Source organism: Zingiber officinale, chromosome 1A (assembly GCF_018446385.1).
Source record: "Zingiber officinale cultivar Zhangliang chromosome 1A, Zo_v1.1, whole genome shotgun sequence".
Lineage (NCBI taxonomy): Eukaryota > Viridiplantae > Streptophyta > Magnoliopsida > Zingiberales > Zingiberaceae > Zingiber > Zingiber officinale.
In genome coordinates, this window is record NC_055987.1 from 133,725,481 (window position 1) to 133,749,174 (window position 23,694).

The 23,694-nt window shown below is 38.0% G+C and overlaps 1 long non-coding RNA gene across 1 annotated transcript; it reads right to left on the reverse strand.

The window, feature by feature from the left end:
• Positions 1-7,161: 7,161 nt before the first annotated feature.
• LOC122010083 lies at positions 7,162-7,753 on the reverse strand. The gene is made up of 2 exons (XR_006119781.1): positions 7,469-7,753; positions 7,162-7,314 (listed from the first exon to the last, which is right to left on the reverse strand). It is a non-coding gene; the product is annotated as an uncharacterized LOC122010083 (long non-coding RNA).
• Between the last annotated feature and the right edge of the window lie 15,941 nt (positions 7,754-23,694).

The window sequence follows — 23,694 nt, forward strand, 5'->3', positions numbered from 1 at the left end:
TTAAAATTTAAAATTAAATTAAAATTTAAATTAAATTCAAATTCAAAATTGAATTAAATATTCAAATTAAAATTAAAATTCAATTAAATTCAAAATTAACTTAATTAACTTAAAATTATTTTAAAAATTAATTTAATTAACTTAAAATTATTTTTAAAATTAATTAACTTAAAATTGTTTTCAAAATTAATTAACTTAAAATTATTTTCAAAATTAATTAACTTAAATATTTTTCAATTTTTTTTAACTTAACATTTTCGATTGTTTTTCAAAAATTTAATTAACTTAACTAATTTTCAAATTTAATTATTAATTAACTTAATTACTTTAAATTTAATTAACTTAATTATTTTTCAGTTTAATTAACCTAATCTAATCAACTTAAAATATTTTACAAATTAATTAACTTAAAATATTTTTCAAATTAATTAACTTAATTATCTTTAAAATTTAATTAACTTAAAATTTTCAAAAATTTAATTAACTTAAAACTTTCAAAATTTTGTTAACCTAAAATTACTACACGATAATCAAATAAAAAAAAAGGAACACGTAGCGCCTATCGGAGGCGCCTCCCACACAAGGGAGGCGCCCTCAAAAGCGGCGGGAAAATTCCCGCCGCCTCAACTTAAGGCGCCTCGGGATCATCTCCGAGGCGCCTCCATCACTTCATTTAAGGCGCCTTGAAGCACATTTAAGGCACCTTCAACACCAAAACTTCACCACAAACAGAAGCTTTCTGCCGGTTTCTACTCGTGTTTTTCACTTCCTTGTTGAAGCGATTCCTCGTGATTTCCCCTGATCAAGGCATCTTCAGCCCAAAATTCCTCCTTCTACACCCCACAATGCCTCCTAGGTATACCCTAAACCCTTCTAAATCAATCTTTACATGATTATTGTGTTTGTTTTGCCAATTTTTATATATATGGATAAAAATAGGAAACGTCGCAATGTTGATCCTACTCTGGCTAGGATCCCATCCACAGATCCTAGATTCCCCTCAGAAAGACATAGGATTGACTTTCCTAGATACACATTTGACCCATTAAACCTAGGTACCTAAATAGGTCATTCTTTGCTCAGCATTGTCACCCTTCAGTCCATACGATAGAGTACTACCAGTTTAGTGGATTGGTTTACTGCAGCAATGTAGTGAACCATAATTTATGTGCTCAGTTTTATCACAATCTCGAGAGGGTTGATGATACTACCTATTCCACTAGAGTTGGCGGAACAGACATTCAGTTTACTCCTTCACTCATTCGCACTAAGTTAGGGCTTAGAGAGTCCACTTGTACCTTTTTGTGTTATCTTGGTAGAGACTTGCCATTTGGCGATCCCTACTCCCACATTACTCTAGATACTATCTATGAGTATTTTTTTGGTGGGGAGAGACCACTTGGAGTTACTGAGTTCAGGTCGATATATCTCAGGATCCAGGACTATATCATGTATCGAGTACTGACGACTTGCATTCTACCTATCACATCTCGGGACGTCCCGAAGATGCGATCATCACACTCCTTTTTGCTATATGCATTATGCCATCGTTTAGATGTAGACATATCCCTACATATGTTCATGAACATCATTCATGCATCTAGTATAGCTACATCCCAGATAGTCCATATGTCCTACTGTCATATACTGACTTACATCTTTTCGACCTTAGAGGGCATAGATGTGACTCAGGGGTCACTTATCCCCCTTGGCCCTTACGACGAGTTTGGCATTCGTCATCTTAGATTAGCTCGCATATACTTTACCACTGAGGGGATTCTAGCCTGGAGGGATCGACCACAGCCTGTCGCTGCTCCGATCGAGCCGCTAGAGGCCGAGGCGCACTTCCCGACATTGCCCCGGGCGAGGGAGAGGAGTGGATTGACTTCATAGCCGAGGAGTTATTCGGAGATCCATTACCTTCCACTTCAGCTGGGCCCTCGACTTCAAGACAGCCCACCGTCGAGGACAGACTTGCTCGACTCGAGCACAGATTCGAGCTCCATTCCATTCAAACATGACGGATTATTCTAGATGGCTATCGCTCACTCTGATCCGAGATAGCTGTCGGATTTGCCTCTCTCAGGGATGAGATACGTCGTTAGGGACAGCCGGCACTCGAGCAGCCTCTTGCACCACCTCCAGCTGACGACCATCCAGCTGATGATCCTCCTGTTGATGATCCTTCTGCTTGAATCTAGCTTTCTTGATTGTATATTGGATTTGGACATCTCACTGGCACTTTTATATTTTGCTGAGTTATGCCTATCTTTATTTCGAAACCATTTCCTTAATGTTCATGATTTACTTAGTTGTAAAAGTTATCTTACTTTTACTTGTTTTTTTTTTCAAAATTCTAGGAAAATAAATGATTTCAAAATCACAATTTTATTATATTTTCAAAAAGTTGGACTTAGCCTAGGTAATTACCTTAGAAATCATGTTCCCCTAGTTTCAGCCAGAGCATCTCACAAATACCCTAGGTTTACCTTGCTTGTGTTTGAAAAATATAGAATGGTGTGAGATGTATAGGATACAGTCTGGACTCAAGTATGCTTATATTTGTGCATCAATATGAGTCTGGACATTAAATATCAAGGTTACAGTAATCAAGTCAAGTCATCCAACCCTTGTCAAATCTAGTGGATAAATTGACTTAACTTGACTAATCAAGTGAAAGTTGATGCCCTCTAGATATTTAGCAAGTAGTTAAAGGTTAGACAGTTGTTGAAGGATAATAATGATTGAGCATGCTTGAACTTTAGGGCTCTAATACCTCACTAAAGTAAATTGAGTAATTTGAAATCAATTGTGACCTATGCTTGGACTTTAGGACTTCTTGCATAAATGACCTTAATTAAAATTCCCTTTAACAAGTTAAGCTCCTCCCTTTTTGTCGTTAAAATCTAACCAAGTTTTTGCTAATATCCTTCAAAACTTATTTTTCAAAATTAAGTTCCATTCAAATCAAGCTAAGTATTTTCAAACTTAAAACTATCTTTCAAAACCCCTTCAAAATTCAATGTATTCAACTAAGTATTTTCAAAAGGCTTTAGTAACTTCTATAGTGTTTTCAAATAATTTTAACTAATACTTTCAAAGATAACTAATTTTGAGAAAAGTTCTATTTTAAATATAATCCAACTTACTTTTCAAAAAAAAAAACCTTTCAAAAAGTTACTTAAGTATCTTTTTCAAATTTTTGCTAAGGTATTATTTTAAAGTCAAAATAATCTCCTTAATTAAACATTATTGTTAAAAGCTATTTCCCTCTACATTTACTTAGCTAAATGGCATACAAAGAAAATTTTTTCTAAAATAGCTGAGTGATTTAAAAGTGCCAAGTGTTTTGATTAACTAAGTTAAAAACTTTTTGGCTAACTTCTAACTTTTTCAATTTGTATACTGTTTTACAAAAATCTTTTGCCGAAAATTTAAGTGCTTTTTCTGTACTTAGCTAAAAAGTATTTATCCTTCTTCTTTAAAAAGGTTAACTTATTTCCCTTATTTATTTTGATATATGGCAAACGAGGAGAGTATCAAATTCAAAAAGAAAGAAAATTATAGTAGCAAATTCAAAGAAAGAAAATTATTTAAAGGGGTTAATAATTAAGGGGGAGCCTTACACATTAAAATTCTTCAGTTATGCAAAACCTTGAAAATTGCTACTTATGCTTGCCTATACCTTGCATCTATTCTTTATTGCATGTTTTTCTTAACTTTGAATTTCTTGTTGCCATAATAAAAAAAAAAGAAATTGTTGGTGCGGGTAGCATCCGACGATCTAACCCGAGTTTTGATAATGGCAAAAGATTCAAAGTTAAGTTGTTTGTGATCTAACAGTTTGAATGAGATTGCAAGAAAGTCCTAAGTGTACTTAGGCAAAAGCCCTAGCTGCGGTTAGGCAAGGTGGAAAACCCTAGGGGGTGGTAACCCTATGCGGAAAGTCTTGGTAGATTGAGTGCTTCAGGCAAAAGTCCTAGGGGGTGGTAACCCTAGGTGGAAACTCCTGGTGTCATGAATCATGTGGAAGACTGGACGGACTGGGAAGCGGGAGTCCAGCAGAAAGTTTGGAAGCATCGAGCGCCGAGCAAAAGTCCAAACGATCTGGAGGATCGCACTGGCATCAGGTAATCTCTCCTGAGGGGAGTAGGTGAGGACGCGTTCCCTGCAGAGGGAACAGTAGGCGTCGGGTCAACCTAGGGTTTCTGGTTGGAAATCCGAAGTCAGACTCGGACAGTCCGGAGACTGTCGATATTTTTGATTAACTGTATCAATTATGTGCTAACTTTCTTTTGCAGGATATATGTTTGGGACTAACACATTTTGCAGGAACAAAGGAGCATCTTTACACCTCGGATGAACAGTGTCTGAAGCGCCTCCATGGAGCTTGGAGGCGCCTCGGGTGCGAGCAAGAAGACGCCAGCGCAGCAGAGCTGGAGGCGCCTCGAACCAGGCTGGAGGCGCCTTGGATCAGCATTGGAGGCGCCTTCAGATGGATGAGGTGTGACCAGTTCGACGTTGATCCACGCGTGCGACTCGGGCGACCTGGAGGCGCCTCGGACAGGCTTGGAGGCGCCCCCAGCATAGTATAAAAGAAGTATTCGAGGCAGCTCTCATATCAACGAATTCAATCAAGCTCTAAGCGATCCTTCGACTGTTAGCTGCTCAAAACACGTCCCCGAAGTACTGTTGCTACACCTCGACAACCAGGAGCTGCGACTCTACGATTTCCTGTTTTCAGTATAAAGTTGTTATTGTTTACTTGTATTGTTTTACTGTACTTAGCTTGTAATAACTTTACGAAATATAGTTGTTGCCCACCGGAAGCGATCAACGATCGCGGGCCTTGGAGTAGGAGTCGCCACAGGCTCCGAACCAAGTAAACAACCTGCGTTAGCGTGTGTTTCTTTTACTAATTTCCACTGTGTTTTATTTGATACGTTTTAAATCGAACGAAATAGCCACGAGCGCTATTCACCCCCTCCCCCCCTAGCGCTTCTCGATCCAACATGAGTGTGGAGATAAGTTTTGAGGTTTTTAGCTCAAGAGCAGGTTTGATTTTTCAAACCTATTTTTTTTCTCTTGGAGATGGAGGTATCAATTATTGAAAAAATAATATTACATGTTTGTCTTTTTAAACAATTAAAATGTTTTATTTAATGGTCAAATTCTATTCCCTTCTTTTGAAAATAAATATATTTGATAAGTTAAAAAAAAATACAGATGATTATAATTAAATTAAAATTCATAAGTTAATTAAATATTAAATGAAAATTATAAATTAAATTAAAAATCATAAATTAATTAATTAAAAATTAATAAATAAATTAAATAAAGATCAGAATTAATTAAAATATTAAGTAAAAATTATATAGAGATATTCAATGAAAAATAATAATAAATAAAAATATGTGATTTGTAACATTACCCACAAAAAATGTTGTATGGAGGTTTTTTTATTGTATTGATAACCCCAATTAGCCTCATAATTACTAGTCCTCGGTGACCGACCCGGCCCCATGAAATTTTTCCACCGGCCGGTAAAGTAAATCGGTAAGTGCACGCAGCAGGCAATCCAGGAGACCAGCATCCTTTAGTTGAGCACCCCATTTAGAGGAAAATTTTCTGCAAATACGTCATAGCTGGGGATTGAACTGGTGCTTGGGTGATAACCTGGATGTCCTACCGCGGCACCATGCCTTGGAGATCAAGAGGTTTTTTTTATTGTAGAGAGAATAGTAGGTTTTTTCACTTTTGATGTGGCATTGATATGACATATTGGTAACTATAAAAAAAACTTATGGAGAAGTTTAACTATTGGAGATGCCCATAAGTCGTGATTTCTCTAGCCTTATTGAAGAGAAAAAATTTTAAATTCCAACTCATACCTTTAATAACCCTTTATATTAATTACATTGGATGCATGCGACACATTTTTCTAGCATGACTCTTCCTCTCTTCTAGAAAATGAACATCAACCTTTAATTATATTGTATACATGCGATGCATTTTTCTTGTGTAACTCTACCTCTCACCTAGAAAATGAATATCAACCTCCTTTGCAAATTTATTTCTCTCTGCATACTCTTCAATATTTGAAGTTTGTTTTTTCTTTAATTTGAAGTTTGATTTTGATTATGAAGATAAACTATTTCAATATTTGAATGTTAGTGAATTTTGTATTTACATTATTGTTTAATAGTTTATGAATTATAATTTTATTAGTAAAATATTTTGATAAAAATTTCCTATATATGTTTGAATTGTATAAATCTATATCCAAAGTGTTTTGCTTTAGTAAGGCAAGCGTGCCTCACCTTGCGCCTAGCGCCTAAAGCCCCAAAGCACCTATGCACTTTTGGGTGCCTTACGCCTTAAATAACTATGTCCAAGCAATATTACTATGGTGTATATTGTTTTTAGATGACATTGGTTTGATTAATGAGACATGTAAAGAAGTAAATACTAAGCTCAAATCTTAGTAGGAGACACAGGAAGTTAAAGGTTTAAAGCTTAGTAGATTAAAGATAAAATATATATTATTTAACTAAAAATATCCAGATCATTCTTGCAAAAGGATGAAAAGGTTAATAAAGGTGTTTTATATAGGATACAAGTAGAATAATTAAAATGGAGGATGACAAAAAGTGTTCTTTGTGATCATAAAGTATTTAAATAGTAATTAAACTTACTATGTTATATAGAGCTGAATGTTGAATTATTAAGTGACCACATAAATAAAAGATAAGACTTACAAAAATAAGAATATTTAAATGAATGTGCGAACATATGAAGATGAATAAGATAAAAAATGTGAATATTAGAGAGAAAGTTAGGATTACATCTATAGAGTAAAAACTCTAAAAAATTCATTTAAGATAGTATGAATTTATATTTAGGCAACCAATAAATGTCCCAGTTAGGTGCAAATATACATATTTATTGAGGAAAATAAGACAAAATAAGACTTAATTAACAATAATAAAATAATATTCATTTAAATAGATAGGGTTAAATCTGATGGTATTAGAGGATCTATATAGCCAATCTAGTTCGCTAGCGGGATAAAGACTTAGCTGTTCTTGTACTACACCTTTTGCGATTTTTTTATATAATAAAACAGAAAAAAAAAAACTCTTAAAACAATGGGCCCATAAATAATTAAAACTTAGATACATCTTGAATTTAGATAAAGCCTACATCAATGAGCAGAATGCATGCAAGGTCTACTTGGCAATTAACACTCACGCCGTCAACGCTAGTAGAAAGATCTGCTTCACATTCTTCCACCGAACGCAAGGCCTCCTCCTTCTGCCACCCAATTCAGGAACACAATCTCATTAATCTATACAAAATAAATCGATTAAAGGGGTTTTATTTCTATGAAAATACCAAGTTCAAAACCAAAAAAACAAAAGTGAAGGAAAAAATAAAATCAATGGAAAAAAAGGAGTAGGAGCTAAACCTGATGAGGTAGGAACAATAGGAGCGATGACGAGGGTTGCGATCATCTGGCGGTACAAGACTAAGGCGTAGAAGCTCATGCCTTGGGTGAAGGTAGCGGGAGAGGAGCAACATGTTGGCGATGATCGCCTGCACTGAAACCATTCCAGCGACCGCACCGTACTCCTTCACACTCGATCGCCATGCTTCTCCCTTCTCCCAGCGCCTCTTGCTCTCTGCCTTCTGCTAGAACCACTGCCCACTGCCCAAGGCTCCGATTTGTCCATCTTCATGGGGAATATTTCAATTCACCCCCTCATACTTCTTCTTATGCAGGAATATCCTTCAAAGTTATAAAATAATGTAAATATGTCTACATTTTTTTTTGAATTATTTGCGAATAATATTCATTAATAATATTTAGAAATACAATTTTTTATCAAATCTGTACATAAATAAAAAACTTAAAATAAATAAATAAATTTTTAATATCAAATTCACTTATCAACTAAAATATAAAAAAAATTGAAAAATGAATTAAACTAAATCCAAACTCAAAACATCCTTGAAAAAAAATAAACTAAGCTTAAATAATTATTTTTACCACTTGATTCATTTTACTCTATTACCATGTCAAATAAATTTAAATAATAAAAATTTGATTCGGTTGGGCTCATATAGAGCCATACCAAATCAATAATTAATTTTAAAGTGAATTCTTGTATGAATTTTAATATAATATTGTTGTTTCATTATTCAACAAGATAAAAGTTACTAGTTCATGAGTAAGATGTATTTGTCCTGGTGCATACCAACTGCGCCAACCGTGTGATTTTAAAATTCTACAAAGAATTTTGATGAATTAAATTAATCTTTAATGCAGAAAAGGAATCAATTTGTTTAATTAAATTCATTTTTAATGTCGAAATCTATTTTGAAAAGCAAGTTAAAGTTGGAAATTGAGATGTACGTCGTCACTTTATTTAATTAAATTTATCATTGGTGGATTTCTATGATTGATAGAATTGAATAAAGGGAAAGTTGCGTGCGCGAAATAACTATACACAAACTTACCCTAGTTCTTTTAGGATTGGTACAATGTTTCGACTTGATAATTAGTTGATTAAAGGGTAACAAAGTTATTATAATAAGACAGATAAAATGAATTTGAAAACGACCTTACGATTGTTTTGGACCGTAGTCTGTAGCCATATTCTTCTGGCTCCAAATATATAAAATATTTTATATATAAAGTAAAGTCATTGGACACTAATAAAATATAATATAATATAATATAATATAATTTCATGTTAAGAAATATCTAGTTGAGTTTGATCCCCTATCGTTATATCTTATTAATATACCGGTTAATCATTTTTTTTTTCTGTTATATGATCATTATTAACATTTCTTTCCTGATTGAACGGAAATTTTTGGACCGATTATCCTTCGGTCCCAAAAATTAATTATATAATGCCAACTAAAAAAATTAATAATAATGATAAATTATTTAGATGATACAAACTACGACACAACATTCAAACTTAAAAACTAACAATTACTACAAGAAATAAGTTGAGCATATCTGATTGATTATTCTGTGAATGCCCAGGAATGACAGTGAGTTCTTTATTTTTAGTTTTACTTTACCGGATTTGATTATTTTTAGTTTCAAATTTCAAGTAATATATATAAAGAAATGATATGCTACGCGAAACTTGTTGCGCGGCAATGAGCGAAATCTGACATGGGTGATTTGACACGGCCAAAATTTAATTTTTTTTAATCTCTCTCTCATTTGTATGCAACAACTATTTTCTGTTTCATATTAAATTAAAATAAACAACTTTTCTCTCTTTTTTTCTTATATTAAAATAAAATTCTTATTCTTCTCTCTTATGTTGCATGTAACAATCACTCTAGCGCTAATTTTTAAAAGTAGTGTAATTGTAATAATGTATAGCAGTTATTGTGTAATAACTACTACAACGTTATAGCAGCTACTACACAGTAACTGATACAACATACAGCTGCTACACCGTTATAGCAGCTGCTATATCATTGTAGCAGCTACTATACTGTTGTAATAATTATTACACAGTTGTAGCAACTACTGCATAATAACTATTGTTATAGCAGTTACTGTTGGATCGTGAAAAGTCGCTAGAGGGGGTGAATTGTTATCGAAAAAATATCATAGCGAAATTGAGTGCACAGCGGAAAAGAAAAATAAAACAATGCTAACACAAACTAATTTACTTGATTCGGAGCCTTCGTCGACTCCTACTCCAAAACTCGCACTCGTCGAGTGCTTTCGTTGGGAAATCACTAATAGTTCGCAAAATTAGATTACAATATTCAGTACAAGAACTATTAAGAGAAAATACCAACAATAATGAAAGATAGAAAACTTTAGCAAGTTGTCGGAGAAGTAATGTTCGCAGAAGCACAACGCAGTAGAGTAGTCGTTGGAAGACGTAGTTGTTTAGCTCTGAAGGTCGCCTCTTTTTATAGGAAGCTCTGAGCGCCTGGACTGTGACGTAGCCCAGCCAACTAGTGAGCTCCACGTTGCGACGCTGCGATGGGATAGAATTTGCACTCCGGGCGCCCGGACCCCTTCTGAGCGCCCGGACCTCCATTTTCTAGCTCCCTGTAAGAAAACGTTAGTCCGAGGTAAATGCAAATTATACTGTCCTGTAAAACAAAGTGTTAGCACAATTATAAAAATGAGTAGTAATTAGATTCCGTCTCACCGAGACCGAAATCTAGTCACGATCTCAACTTAGATTTCCGAAATGGATCTAAGTTGGATCGACATCTACTGTTCCCTCAAACGGGGAACGCGTCCTCACAGTCACTCTCCTCCAGTGACTTACCTTTACTTACCTTTTGTCAGACATCTGGTCAGCCTATCGATTAATTTGGACTTCGTGCCAGCTACCTGGTCTACCCGTCGATCTAGCTAAACTTCCCTGCAACACTGAGTTAGCACAATAGATAAAATGGTAAAGTAAAACTGTGTTAACAGAATTTCGCTAGTCCAGTCGATCACGCGCAGTCGACCGGAAACCAGTCGGTCGCATATAACCTAGGGTTACCTCCCTGAGGTTGCCTAGCTTCACTCACTAGGACTTCCATTGTCTGGCTTCACTCACCGGGACTTCCACCACCTACCTTCACTCACTAGGGCACGGCTTCACTCATCGGGACTTCCACCATCTAGCTTCACTTACTAAGGCCTAACTTCACTCACCAGGGCTTCCACTACCTAGCCTCACGCACTAGGGTTTGACTTCACTCACCAAGACTTCCACTTTGCCTAACCTTTGATTAGGATTTACCTTTGTTAGTCATCTAGTCCTGACTAGACTTCTCTCTCCCAAACATCAAGTCATGGTTGGGTCAACCCTTGGTCATATTGTCAAACATCGAAACTCTAGAGGTTGATTGCACCAACAGTTACTTCACAGTTGTAGCAGCTGCTTCACGCGACTAATTCATGTTAAAATATTTTTTTGATTTTATATAAAATTTTGAAAATTTAATCGAAACTAAAAAAAATGAGTTTTTTTTCTCCAAAACTCCTATGTTTGAAAGATACAGACCTTCGGGTTTTATGTTTTAATGATGAGACCTTTCAAATAGTTAATAGGGATATTTTGTTAGTGAGATAAGAATCCTTGGATAGGCCTTTGCAAATGCATTATGATTTACTATATTACCTCCCGAATTAATGAATTCGAAGAATCGAATATTGAATTTAACAAAAAATAGAAAATTAGAAAAAAAATTTAGTAATTCAGCTCGAATCGAATATAACCTTTTCCCTCCATAATTAATTGAATGATTGATTGACATTTTCCTGCACCACCGTGTTGCCAGGTTTTGAGATTTTTTGTTTTAAGTACTTAATTCTCATTTATATTAAAATTATATAATGCATTTCTGTTTTACCCCTCTCTTTGTTCTAAAAAAATTCTCTCTTATGTAAATTTTGCTAGAGTACTATAGAGCAATAACATTGTAGTAGTACTATAGCAGTACTATTACTGTAGCACACGGAATTATAATTGCTCAGAGAAATGACGTTGATTTTCTAGAGCATTGTAGCAAAATAACACAGTAGCAGCATTATAGCACCCGAAATTGTGATTGCTCAGGAAGTTGAGATTGATTTGCTAAAGTATTGTAACGTAATAACACTGTAGTAGTATTATTATTGTAGCACCGAAAATTGTGATTGCTTGGGAGGAGGCTGATTTTATGGAGTATTGTAGCGTAATAACACTATAGTAGTAGTGTAGCAGCAATGTACTGTATAAGCACTTGAAATTGTGATTACTGGGAGATGAGGTTGATTTTCTAAAGTATTGTAGTGTAACAGTAAGTACTATAACACCCAGAAGTATGATGGCTGGGAAATGGGGTTGATTTTTTAGAGAATTGTAGCACAGTAACACTATAGCAATTACTGTAGCAGCACTATTACATGTAGAAGTACTCTAGTACTTGAAATTGTGATTACTCGGGGAGGTGAGGCTGGTTTTCTGGAGTACTATAGTGCAATAACACTATAGCAGTTACTGTAGCAGTCTGTTACTGTAGCAGCTGAAATTGTGATTGTTTGGGGAGATGAGGCTGATTTTCTAAAGTATTGTCGCACAATAACACTATAGCAGTTTCTGTAACACCTGAAATTGTGATTGCTCAAGGAGATAAGGTTCATTTTCTAAAGCACTATAGCGCAATAACACTGTAGTAGTTACTGTAGCAGCACTATTATTGTAGTAGTTATTGTATCACTCAAAATTGTGATTGCTCGGAGAGATAAGGCTAATTTTCTTGAGTACTGTAGTGTAATCACACTGTAGTGTTAATGTAGTATGGTTGCTAGGGGATTGATTTTGAGGTTCTGAGAACTGTTGCATTTTACTTTAGTGCAATTGTTCGGGAGATTAATTAGAATTTCCAGAACACTGTAGCATTCTTACTGTAGCATATTGTAGCTACCGAGGAATTTGGGTGCTCAGGAGATTAATTTGGTGACTCATGATGCTCATAAATAAATCTAGTTACCATCAATACTCGCTAACTAACACCACCAATGGATTCCTAGAACTCTTTGTTTGAAAAATATCAAAGTTTTGAATTTTCTAATGGAGTAGGTCCATTACTCAATCGAATTTGATCGATGGATCTAGAAACTCTGAATCACTTCAAATAAAAACTAATATACTAATGAAAGTCTCCTGAATATATTTATATCCTCATATCTGAATTCGATGGTATAAATTAAAAGCAGTGAATTTTTAAATTTGTAAAAGCTTGAGAAGCTCATTATAAGGCCTAGGACAATGAAATTAAGTAACATCATCAATGAATTCCTAAGACTCCCTAGGTTTGAAAAATATCAAACTTTTAAATTTTCGAATAGTGTAGGTCATAACATGAAACTTTTAGAAAAAAAAACTTTAAAAAGAAGACCATAGTGACCGAAAATCAATTTGGAATTATGCCTAAAAAGTCGACAATAAAAGTTATACATCTTGTTAAGCAACTAATTGAAAAGTATCGGTAACAGATACAAGACTTACACATGATATTCGTTGACCTAGAAAAAACTTATGATAGAGTTCCATGAAAAATTATATGGAAATTTATAGAAAAGAGAGGTGTTATTATAACATATATTGAACTAATTAAGAAAATATATGAAGATTAATGACAAGAGTGAAGACTTCAAGTAGATTAATCAAAGTATTTCTCATAAAGATAGAGTTACATCAAATATCAGCTTGAAGTTTTTATCTTTTTACACTAATCATGGATGAACTCACTGGACAAATCTAAGATATAGTACCGTGATGTATGTCATTTGCAGAAGATCTTATGTTAGTAGATGATACACGTAAATAAGCAAATGTTAAACTCGAATCTTGACTGGAAAAGATAGAAGTGAAATGTTTTAGGCTTAATATAATAAAGGTAAAATATATGAAATTTAAGTTTAACAATATTAGACGTAATGAGACAATTATTAAGATAAGAGATGATGAATTATCTATAACTGAGAGTTTTAAGTATTTAGAATCATTTTTGTAAAAAGATGGAGAGATTGAGAGATGTCTTATATATAATACAAGTAGGATGGTTGAAATGAAGAAGAGCGTTAGGAGTTTTTTGTAATTGTAGAGTACCTCTAAGACTTAAAGGAAAATTTTACAAAATGGTGGTTAGACCTATTTTATTATATAAAGTTGAATATTGTGTTATGACGAGGTCACATGAGCAGAAGATGAGAGTTACAGAGATTATGATATTAAGGTGGTTTTATGAGGACATATAAGGATGGACACGATAAAAAATAAAAATATTAGAGAAAAGGTCAAGATTGTACTTATTGAGGGTAAACTTCAAGAAACATGTTTAATATGGTACATACATGTATTTTGATAACTAATAAATGCTCTAGTTAGACGATATGAAATTATAAAAAATGTCAATATCAAACGAGAAAGAGAAAGGTAAAAAAAACTTGGTTAGCAATAATAAAATAATATACAATTTATTTAAATACAAATAATATTGTTGATTATTCTAAATTCATGGATTGAAACGAATTAAAACGATAAACAGTAAATGCTTACAGCGATCTCCCGTAGATCTACAATCGGCGTTGACAAGACTCGCTGTCAGAAGAGCGAACACAGGATCAGAAAGCTCTCGCAATTCCATGAACCAAATCCCACCGCCTTGGATGTTCTCCTTCCCCCGTCTTTATTGCACAACCTTCGTTGTCGTTCTCACCTCCTTCTCTCCCTCCGAATGATCCTTGAACGCACCCTTTATAATGGGAAATGCCCTAGGGGTATAATGGACTTTTCCATTAAGAGTAATGGGGAACGTGGGCATGTTCACACGTTCCCACTTTCCCCATTTCCTACATCTCCCACTCGCCCAAGGTAAGTCACTAAGACAAGTTCATTCAGGTAAGTCACAAAGACTAGTTAGTCACAAAGACCTAATAAGTCACATAGATTATTTGAGAGTTTGGTCACAAAGACCATATTAGAACATCCAATCCATACTTAGAAAATGGTTCGTGCGACAGCAAGCACACTGAGCGATAGTTGCTAAGAAGATTGTTACACCTTTACTTAGCCACTCTTTGAGCGATCAATGCTAACAAAGTTGTTACACTTTACTTAGCTGCTCAAATAAATCAAAGACACACTCTGCATGACACATAGCCCCTTTCCTGGTGGCACATAGCCTTTATCCAGAATCCATCCAATCTTCAAGTGGCACACAACCATTATCTTAGAGATATCCATGTCTTGCTATTTACCCAGATTAAATAATTTTTATTTACATTAATATGAACATCTCTAATCTCTTATAATGACCATTATGTCAAGAGCATGTTCCATATCCAATATTCACATTCATTTCTACGTATAATAGAAATGGGTCGACCAGTGAATAACATCAAAAGATGTAAATATGTTTAATCTTCCTTTTTAGCTAGAATCTATTCATTTTAATCAGTCGCTTTCCTAGTTATGCTCCATAAACTGAATCATCCATAGCCATAGGATACACGCTAAAATAATAGACACTGATTAAAATTTCAAGTAAACAGCTAAATAGTCACTAAAGTAAAAATTGAGATTAACTTATAATCTCAAAGGTCTCACATAGTAGAGAAACAATGATTCATTTTCCTACTACCTTTATTGTCGCAATAACATATGTGGTATAAATCACATATTACGATGTTATTCTCTTTACTTAAAAGAGCGCATGTTTTTCTCAATTTTAACATCGTACAGATTTTGATATAGACATACTTAATGTCTAATCTTGAATTCAACATATGAATTCTAATTTGGCCTTCAACAGGTTCAGTAAATGGTGGGTTCATTTACTTTGATCATTAATAACACATAAACGATCTCATCTTGATACAATTATCAAGGCGACCACAACTTATGGATGTGTCTCTAATTTTAGCTACATAAACTGTTCCATAAGTAACGGTGTTACCCCTATTTGTACTTAACAAACAGAGATTATTATCCATGTGAGTGAACCAATCTCAACCTGCCAACATGCTCACTGAGATCTTATATGAATGTAACAAATACAACATACACACTGAATAAATTATGGCAAATGACACAATCAAAACATAAAGTCTGATTGTGTAACGCCCGAAAATTCTCAAAACTATTTTAGGAATATTCTATAATTTTTCTGGAATTTTTAGATATTTTTCCGGAATTTTTCGAGTAGCGGAAGCAGCAAAAATAATTAGAACCGCAAAATAGCTTAGGCGGGGATTGAACCCGATACCTATGACTTAGGGATAATGCTAGTAACCAGTTGAACCCAACAGGCCCGTGCTGAAAGAGAATGGAAACATTTATATTTATAGTTGAGTTGGGCCTAGTTACCCACTTAATATAAATTAAAAACTTAAGTTGGTTTGGGTTATTTCTTTTATTTGGTTCGGCAATTTCTCCCTCTCCAAACCCTCACGCCGAACACCCCTTTCCTCCCTCTTCTCTCGGCGCCACAACAAGGGAAGAACTAGGGTTCCATCCCTAGGGTCCCAAGGTCACTTTTCGGCGACGATTTCGGCACAAGGACGTTTCCCTCCGCGAGTAGAGCACGTGGACGCGAGCGAATCGTTGAGAAGTCGTCTCCACCGGAATTTCTAGCGATTAGATTTGTAAGAAATCTAGCACACAAGGTAAGAAACCCCTCACCTGCAGTATAAGTAGCTTCCGTTTGGTTTCTATGCACTAGTTTAGTTATATGCAGATTTTTCGACATATAGGGTGTATTTAACCCTCCTCGCAGGTTTAGGGATTTAGTGAGTACCTTTAGATGGGTCGGACACGTCTTTTCCCCTTCAGTTGGAGGTTTAGATGTTGTTGGGTGCCTAAAGGTAGTCTCCCTAATAGAGAGGGGAGTTAAAGCACACTAGGTGTTCGATAAATTAGCTAGTTAAGTAAAAATGCAAATTAGACATTTTAACAGTTCAGTTGAATGCATTAGAAGCATCTAAATCAGTAAATCAGTTTATTCTAGCTTATATGGGACTACGGTCCAATGGGTGGGCTCCCACAGTCGCTTCTAGGTTCAGACAACCTAGCTCTAGGTTCAGATAACCTAGAAACAGCAAGTTAAAACAGTTAGCTATATTCAGTATTTTATTTTCAGTGGCACTGTACTGGATCAGATATCCATTGGGTTGGACTCCCACAGTCGTCCCTAGGTTTAGATAACCTAGTTAACCCTACTAAATTCGGGACTTGCAAACCCGGGTCTAGCTAGGGATGCGCGCACAGCAAGTACAGTTGCCGGGCCCAAACAGCATGATTATGTATTTTAACTTATTATGAATTAGTTTTCAAAGCTCAAATTAGTTATGTTAGTTGAGTTGGAATTAAGTATCAGTTTAGCTACAGTTTAGCCTATTATACGTTCAGTTCAGTGATCTTTATTGATTCATATGATTAGTTGCAATGCCATGTTCAGTATGCATGTTCAGTTATTTTAGTTTATGCTTGCAACCATAGTATGTCATGCCAGTACATGTTTTCAAATAGCATTCTTTAAAAGCATGTTTGCATCGTTGCATGTTTTAGTGAGGTAGTTGGTTTCTTACTAAGCGAAAGCTTACAGATACTTTTTCCTTATACTGCAGATAAAGGTAAAGGAAAGATGGACTAGCGGAGGCTGGAGGACAATGCGATGAAGATGTGTGTGGATGGAACTTGGAATAGAGATCTTAGGGAATTTCAGCAAGCTTGTTTAAGCACTAGAACCTTTTAGCATTTTGTTATTTTGCACCTTAGCATGTTAAATGTTATGAACTAGTTAATCAAGCATCCTATCATGTTTAGAATACTATTTTTGTGATGTTAGGATGTTTGGCATTTAGTTTAGAAATGTTATAAGTAGTTTGGCACGAGCAAGTGCTGAAATCAGACAATTGGTCGAAATCAGAAACTCGAATCGATCAGCTGATCGATTCGAGGGTTTCCAATCGATCAGTTGATCGATCGGGCCAGTTGTTCCGCGAACAGTAGGCTTCTGGATCGATCAGCCGATCGATCCAGCAATTTCTGTCGCGAACAGAAGGCTCTGGAATCGATCAGCCGATCGATCCAGCAATTTCTGTCACGAACAGAAGGCTCTGGAATCGATCACTGGATCGATTGGCCAATTTGGATCGATCAGCCGATCGATCCAGAATATCGTCCCGAGCACAGTAGCGTGCTGGATCGATCACTGGATCGATCCAACCTATGTCCAGCATACAGTAGCCGGCTGGATCGATCACTGGATCGATCCGACTATCCCAATCGATCCGTGGATCAATTGGGAGGCCTGGTGTCAGTGGGGGAGTGTCTAAGTTCAGTTCCTTGGCCATGGGAAGGTAAAACAGGTTATAAGTAGTTAGTTTACCTCCCTTAGCATGTATAGAACCAAGAAATGTCAGTAGTTTAGTAAAATTTTAATTAGTCCAGCTTCCGCATATGTCTTTAGTAATGGTCAGGGAATAGTTTAGCACAACATAACTGTAGCGATCGGCCTTACAGCTCAGTTAGTAGAAGGCGGGTCGTTACAGAGTGGTATCAGAGCAGTGTTCCATACTTCCTACACACACATCAGCATTGAACCTGCAGCTTCCAAGTAAGAATACCTTTGCTTTATTTATGTTTCTTGCTTTCTTGTTATAGCTCATGTTTATAAATAATTGATGCATGTTAGTCTGTGATAGTATATAACATGATAACGATAGTTATACAATTATGATTGTAATAGTTATTCATGTTCTGTCCTCTATGTCTTTAGCAATGGCACGAGGACGCCCAGCTAGAAGGGCACTAGCTACTGAGCCCCAACAAGAGGCAGGCAGTTCAGTGCCTCCCCCAGACCTTACAGCATTAGTGGCTCAGTTACAGCAGCAGCTAGCTGAACAGCAACAGGAAATAGCCACCTTAAAGGCTAATCAGCAGAGTACCCCCACAGTCACCCCGGAACCAAACCTGACGACTCCAGAAGTCTTAGAGGTTCCACCAGCTCAGCCTACAGCGCCAGCGCCAGCACCAGTACCAAGAAAGGAAGCCTATCTGATCCAGTGGCAGCGAGTCAAGCCAGAGAACTTCTCAGGCACTAGTGAACCATGGGATGCACAAGCCTGGTTCAAAACACTGGAGAGCACGATGGAGCTTCTGGACTGGCCAGAACACGAGAAGGTGAAGTGTGCCTCCTTCTGCCTGACAGGAGACGCACGCATGTGGTGGGAAAGAATCAGAACGAAGCGCCCAGTGAACCAGATGTTATGGGCTGACTTCGAGAAGGAATTCTTCGAGGAGTTCTTTCACATACGGGTTACAAACCGCCACTACGACGAGTTCACTGAGTTTCGTCAGGGCAACCTTTCAGTTGAGGAAGCCGTGAAGAAATTCAACAGGTTGGCTCGTCTATGCCCAGAGCTAGTCAGCACAGAGAAGGAACGAATCCGGTTGATGCTCAAGATGCTGAGGCCAGAGATAGCAGTGAACGTGGCTGGTGGCATACATAGGCCACAAACCACAGAGGAGTTAGTGAGCAGTGCCTTGACCACAGAACATTACCAGAATAGCATAAAGCAGCAGAAGCAAGTCTCCTCAGAGTCCAAAGGCTAAAGAAACTCTCACACTCAAAAACAGCAAGGCCACAGCTCTAACTGGAAAGGGAACTCCAACAGCAAGCGCAAATCAGGGAGTGACCCAAAAGGAGGACCATCTAGCAAGCGACCCAGCTATCCAAAGTGTGCTACTTGTGGGAAATTCCACCCAGGGGTTTGTCGCAAGGGCACACGAGGATGCTTTGAATGTGGACAAGAAGGGCACATGGCCAAGCAGTGCCCAAACAAGACCGGTCTTCCTCAGCCACAGCAGATTCAGTATGCAGGCCAGCCAGCTCAGTTATATCAGATGCAGGCCGCTCTAGAAGGTCCACTTATCAGTCAGGGCAGATTAGAAGCCCCTCCAGCGATGGCGAATGCGAGGATCTACTCACTCACCAGAGAGGACGTAGCCAATGCCTCGACAGTTGTCACAGGTCAGATTAGCATTTTACAGTATAGTGCTACTGTTCTATTTGATACTGGGGCAACCCATTCATATATAGCCAGGATATTTTCCGAAAAATTAGAAAGACCCTCAAAGGTACTCAGGGGTCAGTTTTTTACGGCATTACCTTCAGGAGAGATCATGGCATCCACGCACTGGCTCAGAGCAGTGCCGGTCATTATAGCAGACAGAGAGCTCTTTTGTGATCTGATAGTGCTAGAGATGACCGACTATGACGTTATCTTCGGGATGGACTTCTTGATCAAATATGGTGCCTCCATAGAGTGCCGTAACCAGAAAGTCATATTCCAACCTGAAGCGGAAGCACAGTTTGAATTCATCGGAGAACCCAGGAGAAGGGCCAAGAAGTTTCTCTCAGCTATGAAGGCACAGAGGTTGATGGATTCAGGATGTACGGGGTTCTTAGCACACATAGTCAGTACCAGTCAGGATAAGGACCCACAACTAGCAGAGGTCCGAGTCGTATGTGACTACCCAGCAGTTTTCCCTGAAGAGTTACCAGGCTTAGCACCAGACAGGGAGATTGACTTTGAGATAGAGCTCATCCCCGATACGAATCCTATCTCCAAAGCGCCTTATCGCATGGCTCCAGCAGAACTGAAGGAACTTCAGGAGCAACTACAGGAGCTGCTCAACAAGGGTTTCATACGCCCGAGTCACTCACCATGGGGAGCGCCTGTATTGTTCGTGAAGAAGAAGGATGGAAGCATGCGACTGTGCATAGACTACAGATCACTGAACCAAGTCACGATCAAGAACAGGTATCCCCTTCCCAGAATCGATGACCTGTTCGACCAGCTAAAGGGAGCAGCAGTGTTCTCTAAGATAGATCTCAGATCAGGTTATCATCAGGTGAAGGTTAAAGAAGGGGATATACCCAAGACAACATTCAGAACCAGATACGGACACTACGAGTTCGTAGTCATGCCCTTTGGCGTGACCAATGCTCCAGCTACATTCATGGATCTCATGAACAGAGTATTCAGGGAGTATTTAGATAAGTTTGTTATTGTGTTTATCGATGACATTCTTATCTATTCAGGAACTCAGGAAGAACATTCAGAGCACCTGAAACTAGTATTTCAGACCCTTCAGCAGCACTAGCTATATGCCAAGTTCACGAAATGTGAATTTTGGTTAGATCAGGTGTCCTTTCTGGGTCACATCATCTCAAAGGATGGTATCATGGTAGATCCCAGCAAGATAGAAGCAGTGAGTAACTGGAAGAGACCTAAGAACGCCAGCGAAATCAGGAGCTTTCTGGGATTAGCAGGATATTACAGAAAGTTTGTAGAGGACTTCTCCAGGATAGCCTCCCCACTGACAGCCCTTACCAGAAAGAACAGGAAATTTCAGTGGACAGAGGACTGTGAGGACAGCTTCAGCGAGCTAAAAAGGAGATTGACCAGTGCTCCCATTTTGTCTCTACCAAACAACACCAGCAGCTTTGACATCTATAGTGATGCCTCTAAGTTGGGACTAGGAGCAGTACTGATGCAAAACGGCAAGGTGATCGCCTATGCCTCCAGACAACTAAAGGATTATGAGAAGAATTACCCTACTCATGACCTTGAGCTCGCAGCAGTAGTGTTCGCTCTCAAAATTTGGAGACATTACTTATATGGAGCTCAGTGCAGAGTGTATACAGATCATCAGAGTCTGAAGTACTTCTTCACTCAGAAGGATCTGAACATGAGACAGCGCAGATGGCTTGAGCTGGTCAAAGACTACGATATAGACATCCTCTACCATCCAGGGAAAGCCAATAAGGTAGCCGACGCACTTAGCAGAAAATCCAGTGTTACCTTGTTATCTCTTACAGCCATGTCACCGCCCCTACAGAAGGAGATTGTAGATTTCGGTCTCGAACTCATCGTTGGACAGCTCTCTACTATGACCTTAGAGTCTACCTTGCTTGGTGATATTCAGTCAACTCAGGAGCAGGACCCTGAAATTCAGAAAATCAAGCAAGGGCTAGCAGAATCAAAAAGTAGAGAATTCAGAGTGTCCGATAGCGGGGTGTTTTATTTTGGTGATGCACTGTTCCGATCGGGAGGAGCTACGAGACAATTTTAGATGAGGCTCACAAGACTCTATGCGATGCATCCGAGTTCCACCAAATGTATCAAGACCAAGAACCATTTTGGTGGCTCGATGAAGTGAGACATCGCCAGATATGTTAGCATCTGCCTCACCGTGAGGGTCAAGGCGGAACATCACGACTGTGAGGAGTTGCGGCCTATATAGATTCCGAATGGAAGTGGAGGATATCTCTATGGATTTCATAGTGGGACCAGAACCACAAATGGTTTTGACGCCATATGGGTAATAGTCGACAGTTGACTAAATCAGCCCACTTCTTAGCTATCAAGATATCCTACTCCATGGAGAAGCTAGCTCAGTTGTATCTCCAGGAGGTCGTCCGACTACATGGAGTCCCACGAACTATCATTTCAGACAGAGACAGCAGATTCACTGTGTACAGTCGGCGTTGGGCACTAAGTTAAAGTTCAGCACAGCATTCCATCCTCAGATGGATGGTCAGACGGAGCGAGTAAACGGTACTCGAAGATATGCTCCGAGCGTGTGCCCTAGACTTCAAGGAAGTTGGTGCAAATATCCGAGCTTAGCAGAATTTGCATACAACAGCTATCGTGCCACTATCGACATGGCACCTTACGAGGCTCTCTATGGGCTGAGGTGTAGATCTCCAATCTGTATGAGAGTGGTGAACAGAAAGAGCTAGAACTTCAGACAGATCTAGTGGCGGATACCACTATACATCAGATCCGCCAGAGGATAGAGACAACAGAGCGCAAGAAAAGCTATGCTGATACAGCACCCTTAGAGTTTTCATCGGGATTGATGTTCCTCAGAGTAGCTCCCATGAAGGGAGTAATGCGTTTTGGGAAGAAGGGCAAGCTTAGTCCCAGATATGTGGGACCATACCTTATCAGCAGAAGAGTGGGCAAGGTAGCATATGAGCTAGAGCTATCCCAGGAAATGTCAGCTGTCCACAACGTATTTCATGTCTCCATGCTGAAGAAGCATACCCCAGATGCCACCCAGGTGATTGAGCCACAGTCGGTACAGATCCGCGAAGACCTCAGCTATGATAGTCGGTCTATTCAGATAATAGACCGAGCAGTTAAGAAATTGCGGAACAAGGAGGTACCATTAGTCAAAGTCATTTGGCACAGTCACACAGCAGAAGAGGCAACTTGGGAGACAGAAGCCAGCATGAGACAGAAGTACCCAGAATTATTCTAAGTTCGAGGATGAACTTTTTATAAGGTATGGAGGATTGTAATGCCCGAAAATTCTCAAAACTATTTTAGGAATATTCTATGATTTTTTTGGAATTTTTAGATATTTTTCCGGAATTTTTCGAGTAGCGGAAGCAGCAAAAATAATTAGAACCGCAAAATAACTTAGGCGGGGATTGAACCCGAGACCTATGACTTAGGGATAATGCTAGTAACCAGTTGAACCCAGCAGGGCCGTGCTGAAAGAGAAGGGAAACATTTATATTTATAGTTGAGTTGGGCCTAGTTACCCACTTAATATAAATTAAAAACTTAAGTTGGTTTGGGTTATTTCTTTTATTTGGTTCGGCAATTTCTCCCTCTCCAAACCCTCACGCCGAACACCCCTTTCCTCCCTCTTCTCTCAGCGCCACAACAAGGGAAGAACTAGGGTTCCATCCCTAGGGTCCCAAGGTCACTTTCCGGCGATGATTTCGGCACAAGGACGTTTCCCTCCGCGAGTAGAGCACGTGGACGCGAGCGAATCGTCGAGAAGTCGTCTCCACCGGAATTTCTAGCGATTAGATTTGTAAGAAATCTAGCACACAAGGTAAGAAACCCCTCACCTGCAGTATAAGTAGCTTCCATTTGGTTTCTATGCACTAGTTTAGTTATATGCAGACTTTTCGACATATAGGGTGTATTTAACCCTCCTCGCAGGTTTAGGGATTTAGTGAGTACCTTTAGATGGGCCGGACACGTCTTTTCCCCTTCAGTTGGAGGTTTAGATGCTGTTGGGTGCCTAAAGGTAGTCTCCCTAATAGAGAGGGGAGTTAAAGCACACTAGG